We start from the raw sequence: 14,344 nt of genomic DNA, 5'->3' as shown, positions 1-14,344 counted from the left end.
TTCTCCCAAATCATCCCACCCTCTCCCTCTCCCTCTGAGTCCAAAAGTCTGCTCTACACATCTGTGTCTCTTTTGCTGTCTTGCATACAGGGTCATCATTACCATCTTGCTAAATTCCATATATATGTGTTAGTATACTGTATTGGTGTTTTTCTTTCACTCTGTATAATCGGCTCCAGTTTCATCCACCTCATTAGAACTGATTCAAATGTATTCTTTTTAATGGCTGAGTAATACTCCATTGTGTATATGTACCACAGCTTTCTTATCCATTCATCTGCCGATGGACATCTAGGTTGTTTCCATGTCGTGGCTATTACACACAGTGCTGCGATGAACATTGGGGTACATGTGTCTCTTTCAATTCTGGTTTCCTCGCTGTGTATGCCCAGCAGTGGGATTGCTGGGTCATAAGGCAGTTCTATTTGCAATTTTTTAAGGAATCTCCACACTGTTCTCCATAGTGGCTGTACTAGTTTGCATTCCCACCAACAGTGTAGGAGGGTTCCCTTTTCTCCACACCCTCTCCAGCATTTATTGCTTGCAGACTTTTGGATCGCAGCCATTCTGACTGATGTGAAGTGGTACCTCATTGTGGTTTTGATTTGCATTTCTCTAATAATGAGTGATGTTGAGCATCTTTTCATGTGTTTGTTAGCCATCCATATGTCTTCTTTGGAGAAATGTCTGTTTAGTTGTTTGGCCCATTTTTTGATTGGGTCGTTTATTTTTCTGGACTTGAGCTGCATAAGTTGCTTGTATATTTTTGAGATTAGTTGTTTGTCAGTTGCTTCATTTGCTATTATTTTCTCCCATTCAGAAGGCTGTCTTTTCACCTTGCTTAGATTTTCCTTTGTTGTATAGAAGCTTTTAATTTTAATTAGATCCCATTTGTTTATTTTTGTTTTTATTTTCAGAATTCTAGGGGGTGGATCATAGAGGATCCTGCTGTGATTTATGTCGGAGAGTGTTTTGCCTATATTCTCCTCTAGGAGTTTTATAGTTCCTGGTCTTACATTTAGATCTTTAGTCCATTTTGAGTTTATTTTTGTGTGTGGTGTTAGAAAGTGATCTAGTTTCATTCTTTTACAAGTGGTTGACCAGTTTTCCCAGCACCACTTGTTAAAGAGATTGTCTTTACTCCATTGTATATTCTTGCCTCCTTTGTCAAAGATAAGGTGTCCATATGTGTGTGGATTTATCTCTGGGCTTTCTATTTTGTTCCATTGATCTATATTTCTGTCTTTGTGCTAGTACCATACTGTCTTGATGACTGTGGCTTTGTAGTAGAGCCTGAAGTCAAGAAGGTTGATTCCTCCAGTTCCATTCTTCTTTCTCAAGATTGCTTTGGCTTTTTGAGGTTTTTTGTATTTCCATACAAATCTTGAAATTATTTGTTCTAGTTCTGTGAAAAATGTGGCTGGTAGCTTGATAGGGATTGCATTGAATTTGTAAATTGCTTTGGGTAGTATACTCATTTTCACTATATTGATTCTTCTGATCCATGAACATGGTATATTTCTCCATCTATTAGTGTCCTCTTTGATTTCTTTCATCAGTGTTTTATAGTTTTCTATATATAGGTCTTTAGTTTCTTTAGGTAGATATATTCCTAAGTATTTTATTCTTTTCGTTGCAATGGTGAATGGAATTGTTTCCTTAATTTCTTTTTCTACTTTCTCATTATTAGTGTATAGGAATGCGAGGGCTTTCTGTGTGTTGATTTTATATCCTGCAACTTTACTATATTCATTGATTAGCTCTAGTAATTTTCTGGTGGAGTCTTTAGGGTTTTCTATGTAGAGGATCATGTCATCTGCAAACAGTGAGAGGTTTACTTCTTCTTTTCCAATTTGGATTCCTTTTATTTCTTTTTCTGCTCTGATTGCCGTGGCCAGAATTTCCAGAACTATGTTGAATAGTAGCGGTGAAAGTGGGCACCCTTGTCTTGTTCCTGACTTTAGGGGAAATGCTTTCATTTTTTCACCATTGAGGATAATGTTTGCTGTGCGTTTGTCATATATAGCTTTTATTGTGTTGAGGTATGTTCCTTCTATTCCTGCTTTCTGGAGAGTTTTTATCATAAATGGATGTTGAATTTTGTCAAAGGCCTTCTCTGCATCTATTGAGATAATCGTATGGTTGGTTTTTTTTTTTAAATCTTTTTTATTCAGAAAAAAAACCCCAAAAAACAAAAAAGTTTTCCAACCACACACAGGAGGGGTATGGGTTGGGGGCAGGGGATGTCTGTCCATCCAGCCCGGGCCCCCAGCCCATGTGGTTTTGGCAGCAATAAGGGGTGTGGGGTAATGGCCCAAAAAATAAAAATGGTGTATGTATGTATGTGGGAAGGAGAGGGGTGCAAAAGCAGTGGGGAGTGGTGAGGGGAGGGCCAGAGGAGGTCAGTACTGGGAACACTGCAGGTGAGAAGCCATTTCATAACATTTCTTGTTGATCATACCGCCGTGGACACCTTCTTTGCCCATCAGCAGGACTAGCGTCTTGGCAGTCATGGTGACAGTGATATTGAAAGTTGGGGCTCCACCGGTGCTCTTGGTACGAAGATCCATGGTAAATTCTCCATCCTGCAGCAGTGAGTCCCAGATCACAGAACATTTCTGGCCCCCAAGCGTTAGCCCATTCACGAAAAAACTTGACCGGTCTTTGCCAACCAGGATACCGACCTCAGCAGGCGTGATGTTGACGAAGGTCTTGCCGGGGACGGCGGCCCAGACGGAGGGCGAGTCCTTATAGCCCACGATGGCTGCGTCCTGACAGGTCCCGTCCGCCATGAGGTTGTCGATGTAGGTGTTCCACCCGGCCATGGCGCTGCTATTGGGGCTGCTCTCGGGGGCTGCTGCTGGGGCCGCGGGCTGGGCTCGGGCTGGCGGGCGGGGGAAGACGGAGAGTTTGGGGCACGCGCTGCCGTCTGGACCGTGGCTCTGCTAGCTGTGCAGCAGCCCTCGCACCGCCACTTCCTCTGAGATAATCATATGGTTTTTATTTTTCAATTTGTTAATGTGGTGAATTACATTGATTGATTTGTGGATATTGAAGAATCCTTGCATCCCTGGGATAAAGCCCACTTGGTCATGGTGTATGATCTTTTTAATGTGTGGTTGGATTCTGATTGCTAGAATTTTGTTAAGGATTTTTGCATCTATGTTCATCCATGATATTGGCCTGTAGTTTTCTTTTTTTGTGGCATCTTTGTCAGGTTTTGGTATTAGGGTGATGGTGGCCTCATAGAATGAGTTTGGAAGTTTACCTTCCTCTGCAATTTTCTGGAAGAGTTTGAGTAGGATAGGTGTTAGCTCTTCTTGAAATTTTTGGTAGAATTCAGCTATGAAGCCGTCTGGACCTGGGCTTTTGTTTGCTGGAAGATTTCTGGTTACAGTTTCAATTTTGGTGCTTGTGATGGTTCTGTTAAGATTTTGTATTTCTTCCTGGTTCAGTTTTGGAAAGTTGTACTTTTCTAAGAATTTGTCCATTTCTTCCACGTTGTCCATTTTATTGGCATATAATTGCTGATAGTAGTCTCTTATGATCCTTTGTATTTCTGTGTTGTCTGTTGTGATTTCTCCATTTTCATTTCTAATTTTATTGATTTGATTTTTCTTTCTTTTTTTCTTGATGAGTCTGGCTAATGGTTTGTCAATTTTATTTATCCTTTCAAAGAACCAGCTTTTGGCTTTGTTGATTTTTGCTATGGTCTCTTTTGTTTCTTTTGCATTTATTTCTGCCCTAATTTTTAAGATTTCTTTCCTTCTATTAACTCTGGGGTTCTCCATTTCTTCCTTTTCTAGTTGCTTTAGGTGTAGGGTTAGGTTATTTATTTGACTTTTTTCTTGTTTCTTGAGGTATGCCTGTATTGCTATGAACTTTCCTCTTAGCACTGCTTTTATAGTGTCCCACAGGTTTTGGGTTGTTGTGTTTTCATTTTCATTCGTTTCTATGCATATTTTGATATCTTTTTTGATTTCTTCTGTGATTTGTTGGTTTTTCAGAAGTGTGTTGTTCAGCCTCCATATGTTGGAATTTTTAATAGTTTTTCTCCTGTAATTGAGATCTAATCTTAATGCAGTATGGTCCGAAAAGATGCTTGGAATGATTTCGATTTTTTTGAATTTATCAAGGTTAGATTTATGGCCCAGGATGTGATCTATCCTGGAGAAGTTTCCGTGAGCACTTGAGAAAAAGGTGAAATTCATTGTTTTGGGGTGAAATGTCCGATAGATATTAATTAGGTCTAACTGGTCTATTGCATCATTTAAAGTTTGCATTTCTTTGTTAATTTTCTGTTTAGTTGATCTATCCATAGGTGTGAGTGGGGTATTAAAGTCTCCCGCTATTATTGTGTTATTGTTAATTTCCCCCTTCATGCTTGTTAGCATTTGTCTTACATATTGCGGTGCTCCTATATTGGGTGCATATATATTTATAATTGTTATATCTTCTTCTTGGATTGATCCTTTGATCATCATGTCATGGCCTTCTTTGTCTCTTTTCACAGCCTTTGTTTTAAAGTCTATTTTATCGGATATGAGTATTGCCACTCCTGCTTTCTTTTGGTCTCTATTTGCGTGGAATATCTTTTTCCAGCCCTTCACTTTCAGTCTATATGTGTCCCTTGTTTTGAGGTGGGTCTCTTGTAAGCAGCATATAGAGGGGTCTTGTTTTTGTATCCATTCGGCCAATCTTTGTCTTTTGGTTGGGGCATTCAACCCATTTACGTTTAAGGTAATTATTGATAAGTATGATCCTGTTACCATTTACTTTATTGTTTTGGGTTCGGGTTTATACACCCTTTTTGTGTTTCCTGTCTAGAGAATATCCTTTAGAATTTGTTGGAGAGCTGGTTTGGTGGTGCTGAATTCTCTCAGCTTTTGCTTATCTGTAAAGCTTTTGATTTCTCCTTCGTGTTTGAATGAGATCCTTTCTGGGTACAGTAATCTGGGCTGTAGGTTATTGTCTTTCATCACTTTAAGTATGTCTTGCCATTCCCTCCTGGCCTGAAGAGTTTCTATTGAAAGATCAGCTGTTATCCTTATGGGAATCCCCTTGTGTGTTATTTGTTGTTTTTCCCTTGCTGCTTTTAATATTTGTTCTTTGTGTTTGATCTTTGTTAATTTGATTAATATGTGTCTTGGGGTGTTTTGCCATGGGTTTATCCTGTTTGGAACTCTCTGGGTTTCTTGGACTTGGGTGATTATTTCCTTCCCCATTTTAGGGAAGTTTTCAACTATTATCTCCTCAAGGATTTTCTCATGGTCCTTCTTTTTGTCTTCTTCTTCAGGGACTCCTATAATTCGAATGTTGGAGCGTTTCATATTGTCTTGGAGGTCTCTGAGATTGTCCTCATTTCTTTTAATTCGTTTTTCTTTTTTCCTCTCTGATTCATTTATTTCTACCATTCTATCTTCTATTTCACTAATCCTATCTTCTGCCTCCGTTATTCTACTATTTGTTGCCTCCAGAGTGTTTCTGATCTCATTTATTGCGTTATTCATTATATATTGACTCTTTTATTTCTTCTAGGTCCTTGTTAAACCTTTCTTGCATCTTCTCAATCCTTGTCTCTAGGCTATTTATCTGTGATTCCATTTTGATTTCAAGACTTTTGATCATTTTCACTATCAATATTCAGAATTCTTTCTCAGGTAGATTCCCTATCTCTTCCTCTTTTGTTTGGTTTGGTGGGCATTTCTCCTGTTCCTTTACCTGCTGAGTGTTCCTCTGTCTCTTCATCTTGGTTATATTGCTGCATTTGGGGTGACCTTTCTATATTCTGGGAATTTGTGGAGTTGTCTTGATTATGGAGCTTCCTCACTGTGGGTGGTGTTGTATCAGTGGCTTGTCTAGGTTTCCTGGTTAGGGAGGCTTGTGTTGGAGTTCTGGTGGGTGGAGCTGGGTTTCTTCTCTCTGGAGTGCAGTGGAGTGACCAGCAATGGGTTGTGAGACGTCAATGGTTTTGGAGTAGTTTTGAGCTGCCTGTATATTGAAGCTCAGGGGTGTGTTCCTGTGTTGCTGGAGAATTTGCGTGGTATGTCTTGCTCTGGAACTTGTTGGCCCTTGGGTGGAGCTTCGTTTCAGTGTAGGTATGGAGGCGTTTGATGAGCTCCTATTGATTAATGTTCCCTGAATTCAGGAGTTCTCCAATGTTTTCAGGCTTTGGACTTAAGCCTCCTGCTTCTGGTTTTCAGTTTTATTTTTACAGTAGCTTCTAGACTTCTCCATCTATACAGCACCAATGATAAAACATCTAGGTTAAAGAAGAAAAGTTTCTCCACATTGAGGGACACCCAGAGAGGTTCACTGAGTTACATGAAGAAGAGAAGAGGGAGGGGGTAGTTAGAGGTGACTGGAATGAGATGCGGTGAGATCAAAAGAGGAGAGAGCAAGCTAGCCAGTAATCACTTCCTTATGTGCGCTCCTCAGTCTGTACCGCTCAGAGATGTTCACGGAGTTATACAGGGAAGAGGAGAGGGAGGAAGTAGACAGAGGTGGCCAGGAGGATAAAAGAGGGAAATGAAAAGGAGAGAGACAAATCCAGCCAGTAACCCGTTCCTTAGGTGTTCTCCACCGTCTGGAACACACAGAGATTCACAGAGTTGGATAGAGAAGGGGGAGAGAAGAGACAGAGGCCACCTGGTGGAGAAAAAGGAGAGTCCAAAGGAGGAGAGAGTGGTCAAGCCAGTAATCTTGCTCTCAGGTAAAATTGGGTAGTGAAGTTTGGATTTTTAAATGTACAAAATTGACACCAAAAACCAAAAAGCAAAGATTAAAAATCTAGAGTAGAGGTTGGATTTTCAAAAATACAATAGTAAAGAAAAGAAGAAGAAGGAAAAAAAAAAAGAAAAGAAACCCAAGGAAACAAACAAACAAAAAAAGCCACAAGAATTATTAAAAAACACCAACAACCACACAAAGACTATATATGGTGTTTGCTTTTAAAAATAGTCTTTTTTTGAAAAGTAATAGTAGGTTATAGAAATAAAAATTAGAGGAAGAATAGAAGACTTAACAATTTTAAAAAGTTGGGAAAAAAAAAGAAGAAGAAAAACAAAAGAAGGAAAAACAACCCCACAACTGCGTCAACAAAAAACACCAACAACAAAAAAAAAGAAAAAGAAAAAAGGAAAGAAAAGGAATGATTGTAAAAATAGTAAAGATATATCTGGGACTTCCTCTGGTGTTGTGGGCAGTGTGGGGTCACTTCCAAGGCTGTTCCCTCTGTTTCACTTCTTCTGTTTGCTGGTCTCTTCAGTGTCTGATTTCCGTCCTGACACAGGGGGTTGGTGGTGGACACTTTTTTTTTTTTTTTTTTAGGCTCACTTGTTCAGTCGCACTGTGGGGAGGGAGGGATGCTGCAAACAGTTAGCACTGTCGTGTGCACTCAGTGTCTCAGCCCCACTGGACCTGTCCCTGTTGCAGTGCGCAAACTGCTCCAGCTCTACGTTGCTCTGCCGGGAACCGTCTGAGTCCGGCCCTAGGCTTCATGCACCTCTCCGGTCTAAGCCGCTCAGGTTCGGCGCTCAGGCAGCCCTCAGAGGCGCAGATTCGGTTGGGCCTGCGCTTTGTGCCCTTCCCAGGTCCGAGTAGCTCAGGAGTTTGGCGAGCACGGTCGCTGCGACTTGTCGCCTTTCCCATCTCTGCTGCTCAGTTTTCTGGGTGGACCGCTGGCGCCCCTTGTGAGGCAGATGGTGACTGTCCAGCACCCCCAGAAGTCTTAGCAAAGAAGCCTGCTTGCAGTGTGGTAGGTAAAGTCTCTCCGGGGCTGCGATTGCCCCTTTCCAGCCCTTACGGCTCTGGCTGCCTGTCCCCGGCGGGGGATGGTCTGTAGCCAGCTATTTCCGTTCCATCCTTTGTTCTGTGCTCGGTCCTGGCGGTGTCTTATGTTCGAGCTTTTTGCTTGGTAGCTATCCCACAGCCTGGTTTGCTAGCCCAAGTTTGTTCGTTCTGGTTACCCGTGGGGCGTTCCTGCCTGATTCTTACAAAGCACTGCAGCCGCGCCTCCCACGCCTCCCTGCCCTACCCCCACTTGTTAGTGGCGGATGCAGGCATCTGTGCTGCTTTTCCACTGGGGGAGTTACCATTGGGCTTGTAATCTGTTGATTTTAATTATTTATTTTTCCTCCCTGTTATGTTGCCCTCTGTGCTTCCAAGGCTCGCCACAGACTCGGCAGGAAGAGTGTTTCCTGGTGTTTGGAAACCTCTCTTCTTAAAATTCCCTTCTGGGACGGGCTTCCCTTCCCAGGACGGAGCTCCCTCCCCACCTCCTTTGTCTCTTTTTTCGTCTTTTATATTTTTTCCTACCTGTTTTTGAAGACAATGATCTGCTTTTCTGGGTGCCTGATGTCCTCTGCCAGCATTCAGAAGTTGTTTTGTGGAGTTTGCTCAGCGTTGAAATGTTCTTTTGAGGAATTTGTGATGGAGAAAGTGGTCTCCCCGTCCTATTCCTCTGCCATCTTCCCATTCTAGTATTTCTTTAAAACATACTTAGATTTCTTCCTGTTAGTTCTCTGATCCCATTGGTTAATATTATATTATACTATGTCAGCTTTGTTGGGTCATACTATTATTGATTGTTCATTCTGTTATTCATATGAAAATAATTACTTATGTTTTGAGAAAGTTTGGTAAGGTGGGATTATTTCCCCATGGATTAAAAAAAAAATTTTTTTTTACCAGTTATTAAGCTATTGATATCTTAATGAAGGTCTGATTAATATACCTCATGGTTATAATAAAGCTTCCCTTCTCAACCTTCTGAGAAGATTTACAGGATATGCTCATCATCTTGCTTATAAGAAGAGGTTCACTTAGGCAGTACTTCTCAAAATGGAATGTGTGTAGTGTGAATACTCTCCCCACAAGGTTCTGATGTGTCCTAGGACACTGCCACCTAATCCCATGCTTCAGTGGGATATATGCTATCAGTCTGTTTCCTGGATAGTTGAGGATCACTGTTTTTAAAAGAATAATAAATAATAAACTATTCCCTGGATAGTTGAGGATCAATGCTTTGAAAAGAATAATAAATTTGTAATAATAAAATAATAAATTAATAAATTTGTAATTAATAAATTAATAATAATAAATTTATAACTTCTATTTTTCAAGACAGTTTTATATACATTTTTGACTTCTTAAGAACTCTCTGAGGGAGGTTAATCTTTTAATTTCATAGATGAGAGGTGATCTAGTTTGGTAGATAAGAGCTTGAGCTTTGGAATTACATCCATTAGAAGTAGCTGCTGCTGCTGCTGCTGCTAAGTCGCTTCAGTCGTGTCCGACTCTGTGTGACCCCAGAGACAGCAGCCCACCAGGCTCACCCGTCCCTGGGATTCTCCAGGCAAAAACACTGGAGTGGGTTACCATTTCCTTCTCCAGTGCGTGAAAGTGAAGTCGTTCAGTTGTGTCCAACTCCTAGTGACCCCATGGACTGCAGCCTACCAGGCTCCTCTGTCCATGGGATTTGCCAGGCAAGAATACTGGAGTGGGAGTCAAGTGCAAATAAGAGAAAACTTGAGTAACATGTTTAAGACAATTTTTTTTTCTCATACAGAGAGAAGTCTAGCAGTAGGTGAGTATTGTCATTAGGTTAGTGGTTCAACTTCTCTGTAATTTCTCTACCACTCCCTGATAAGATGACAGCCAGATCTAGGATTTGGAATCACATTCAGAGGAATAGGATGGCCCAGCAGTATCTATTTTATATATATAATAAATCATTGAAAGGTTCTCCATTAAAAATTAAATATTTCTATATTTATTAAGTATTAATATTTTAAAACTTTAATAGATTACAGATATTTAATATATATTTAAAAAGGAAAAACCTTCTAAGGAAATTCCAAATGTATTTTCACTTATAGTCCATCAGCTGGAAATGGGTTGTGTGATCACCCTAAGCTCTACTGAGTCAAGGGACAAGGGAATAAGGAATGAATAGATACTGGGTTAGCCAATTGATCATATATCTGATTTGCCATACAAATCAGATATATCTCTATTCCAGTTCAGCCTCTGTTAGTTGTTAATTGGGGGGCTTGAGTCTCAGGTTTTCATCTGTACAATGAGGATGATGATACTACTCCCTAAAAGAGATGTTGGGAGGTCTAGAGAAAAGTGCTCAAGTACTTTGCACTTTCCCTTTCACTTGTTAATCCAAAAAAAGTTATCTATTAATTTATTACCATTATCTTCATAGAAGGTAATTGAGATTACACCACAGGAAAAGACTGTTTACTAATATAATGTCTTCAGCTTCAAACCATGTCATTTTGTTCTGCTTCCTACTGTAACCTTGAACATGTAACTCCTGCTCTGTGATCACCATCAGCATTTTCCTGTAGCTGAGCTCTCTGCCCTTTCTGCAGCCTTGTCTTCCCTTCCTTTCACTGAAACATTCTTGAAAACCAGTCTATACTTTCTTTGTCTATGTACTCATTCTACTGATACTATTTTCTTATCGGGCACCAAAATTTTCTGCTTGCCCTGCTTATCCATTTGTTCCTTCCCATCTCCTTTCATCTTTCTTGGATAATATGAAGCTTCAACTACTTTCTTCCTTAAATACTCACCTCCTTTGTTTCTCTTGTTATCATTTTTTCTTCATTGGCTCTCTGGCCTCTACTTACTTGAGCTCTGCCTTCTTTGTATTATTGTTGTTAATTCTTCTCCACCCATTAGTTTAATATTTATTCAGCGTCTGTTCTGTAGCAAGCTTGATTTTGGTCCTGGGGGTGCCATGTGAACTGAAAGAGACAGTCTTTGCTCTCATGAACTTAAAATCTTAACAGTGAGGGTAAATATTTTTCATGTAATCACACTAATTAATATGCGATTACTAACCAAGATAAGTTCATTGAAAGAGAAGAACTTAGGTGTATAAGAGTGTTTTTAAACAAATGAGCCTACCCTAGACTAAGGTATCAGTTAAGTGTTTTCTGGGTCAATGATGCTTAAACTAATATCAGAAGACTGGGTATGAGGTATCCAGGAATGGTGGAGTGTCGTGTTCCGTATCAGGAGGAGAGGAAAACAGACATCTATAAAGGCTCTGTGGTGTGAGAAAGAAATTGATAAATCAGCTGGAATAAAGATAGCAAAGGCAAGAGTAATCTGAGGTAAGAATGATCTGGAGAAAAGGGCAGAGGTCAGACTTTGTTATCTTTAAGAGCAAAGTAAGAGTCATTAAAAAAACTTTATAGACAGAACGATATCAGGTTTGCATTTTTTAAAAAGATCACTTTGGCTGTAGTATGAAAAAACAATTGAATGTGAAGAACAAGAGATGAGGATGTGTCAAACAGTTCCTAGTTGTTTTGTTGTTGTTGTTGTTGTTTGCTTTTGAAAATGGATCAATGATATCATTTACTTAGAGAAACAGTGGAATGGGGTGACGGTGGATATTGTGAGTTTAATTTTGAGTATGTTAAGTTTGAGATACCATTGAGACATCCAGCAAAAATGTCAAAAAGGCTACTTGATACAGAATTCAAGCACTGTGTCAAGCTGTAGATAAAAAATTCAAGTCACTGTTATACAGGGAGGACTTGAGGCTGCTAGCAAGACTGAGACTACATAGGGATGGTTGATGGAGTAAGAAGAGAAAAGGCCTAAGAATGAAGCTTGAAAAACTCCAAACATAATGCCTGAGTAGAAGAGGATAAAGATGCAAAGGAAGCTGTGAAGGAACAGGCAGAGAGGGAAGAAGAAACCAAGAAAGTATGATGCCATGAGAAGAGAGAATTTCAAGAAGGGAGATGTTCACTGGAGTCATATGCTGTTGAAAATCAAGTGAAATGAAGACTGAAAATGACCTTTGGAGTTAGTGTATGCAGGCCCTTGGTAACCTTAACAGAGGCTCTTTTGGCAAGAGATGGAGAAATTAGTGAAAGTTGACCAAAGGAAAGTGAATTTAGACATCTACTGCAGAGATTTAGCAGTTAAGCAGGAAAATAGGAGTGCAGTGTTCTCAGGATTCAGGAAGTTCTCTTGTAAGATGAGAGTGAACTAAATATATTTTCAGTTCAGTTCAGTCGCTCAGTCGTGTCCGACTCTTTGCGACCCCATGAATCGCAGAACGCCAGGCCTCCCTGTCCATCACCAACTCCTGGAGTTCACTCAGACTCACGTCCATCGAATCAGTGATGCCATCCAGCCATCTCATCCTCTGTCGTCCCCTTCTTCTCCTGCCCCCAATCCCTCCCAGCACCAGAGTCTTTTCCAATGAGTCAACTCTTCACATGAGGTGGCCAAAGTACTGGAGTTTCAGCTTCAGCATCATTCCCTCCAAAGAAATCCCAGGACGGATCTCCTTTAGAATGGACTGGTTGGGTCTCCTTGCAGTCCAAGGGACTCTCAAGAGTCTTATCCAACACCACAGTTCAAAAGCATCAATTCTTCAGCACTCAGCTTTCTTCACAGTCCAACTCTCACATCTATACATAACCACTGGAAAAACCATAGCCTTGACTAGATGGACCTTTGTTGACAAAGTAATGTCTCTGCTTTTCAATATGCTATCTAGGTTGGTCATAACTTTTCTTCCAAGGAGTAAGCGTCTTTTAATTTCATGGCTGCAGTCACCATCTGCAGTGATTTTGGAGCCTGAAAAATAAAATCTGACACTGTTTCCACTGTTTCCCCATCTATTTCCCATGAAGTAATGGGACCAGATGCCATGATCTTTGTTTTCTGTATGTTGAGCTCTAAGCCAACTTTTTCACACTCTCCACTTTCACTTTCATCAAAAGGCATTTTAATTCCTCTCCACTTTCTGCCATGAGAGTGGTGTCATCTGCATATCTGAGATTATTGATATTTCTCCTGGCAATCTTGATTCCAGCTTGTGCTTCTTCCAGTCCAGTGTTTCTCATGATGTACTCTGCATATAAGTTAAATAAGCAGGGTGACAGTATACAGCCTTGACGTACTCCTTTTCCTATTTGGAACCAGTTTGTTGTTCCATGTCCAGTTCCAACTGTTGCTTCCTTACCTGCATACAGATTTCTCAAGAGGCAGGTCAGGTGGTCTGGTATTCCCATCTCTTTCAGAATTTTCCATAGTTTATTGTGATCCACACAGTCAAAGGCTTTGGCATAGTCAATAAAGCAGAAATAGATGTTTTTCTGGAACTCTCTTGCTTTTTCATTGATCTAGCGGATGTTGGCAATTTGATCTCTGGTTCAGACTTTTCTAAAACCAACTTGAACATCTGGAAGTTCACAGTTCATGTGTTGCTAAAGCCTGGCTTGGAGAATTTTGAGCACTGCTTAACTAGCATGTAAGATGAGTGCAATTGTGCGGTAGTTTGAGTATTCTTTGGCATTGCCTTTCTTTGGGATTGGAATGAAAATTGACCTTTTCCAGTCCTGTGGCCATGCTGAGTTTTCCAAATTTGCTGGCATATTGAGTGTAGCACTTTCACAGCATCATCTTTCAGGATTTGAAATAGCTCAACTGGAATTCCATCACCTCCACTAGCTTTGTTCGTAGTGCTGCTTTCTCAGGCCCACTTGACTTCACGTTCCAGGATGTCTGCCTCTAGATGAGTGATCACACCATCGTGATTATCTGGGTCATGAAGATCTTTTTTGTAGAGTTCTTCTGTGTATTCTTGCCACCTCTTCTTAATATCTTCTGCTTCTGTTAAGTCCATACCATTTCTGTCCTTTATCAAGCCCATCTTTGCATGAAATGTTCCCTTAGTATCTCTAATTTTCTTGAAGAGATCTCTAGTCTTTCCTATTCTGTTGTTTTCCTCTATTTCTTTGCAATATATTTTAACATCTTCTTAAAATAGGCCTCCAACAGTCTGGTTTTGACTCCGTTCACTATACTGTCCATCTTTATAATTTCAGTTATCACCTTTTCCAACTCTAGCTTTTTTTTAACTAATGTTTGCATGATATATCTTTTTCCATTGTTTTAACCTATATTTTATATTTATAGTTGGTCTCTTATAGAAAAATATAGTTGGTTTTGTTGTATTTATCCATTTGACAATTTCTGGCTTTCACTTGAGTGACTGGACCATTTGTATTTAATATGATTATTGATGTTTCTGGATTTTTATCTACCATTTTTGTTGTCTTGTGGGAATGAAGGTGAAAGCATGATTTCTGCCTTTGTGGATTTCTCTTCTAGAAGAGGAAATGGTCACATAGCAAATGGTAACAATAGGCATCTATAAAGTCTGTGGGAACTTAGATGAGAAAGGAGTTCATTCTGCCTAACATTGCTAGAAGAAGGTTCTGAGAAGATGAAATGTTTGCAGGAGTCTTTGATGAATGCTAGGATTTGACACCTTGTTAAGGGGGAAGAGCCATCAGCA

General features: G+C 40.1%; 1 protein-coding gene and 1 pseudogene across 2 annotated transcripts in view; one reads left to right on the top strand and one right to left on the bottom strand.

Moving 5' to 3' along the window:
• Positions 1 to 14,344, top strand: part of CCDC171 (coiled-coil domain containing 171) — a 351,122-nt gene that overhangs the window by 292,373 nt on the left and 44,405 nt on the right. The gene's annotated exons all lie outside the window — the stretch shown is intronic.
• LOC108636547 lies at positions 2,262 to 2,975 on the bottom strand (annotated as a pseudogene). The gene has a single exon (XR_001918426.1). The product of XR_001918426.1 is annotated as a profilin-1 pseudogene (transcript).

The sequence above is a fragment of the Capra hircus genome, chromosome 8 (genome assembly GCF_001704415.2).
Source record: "Capra hircus breed San Clemente chromosome 8, ASM170441v1, whole genome shotgun sequence".
Lineage (NCBI taxonomy): Eukaryota > Metazoa > Chordata > Mammalia > Artiodactyla > Bovidae > Capra > Capra hircus.
This window is presented reverse-complemented; position numbering and strand designations above follow the sequence as displayed.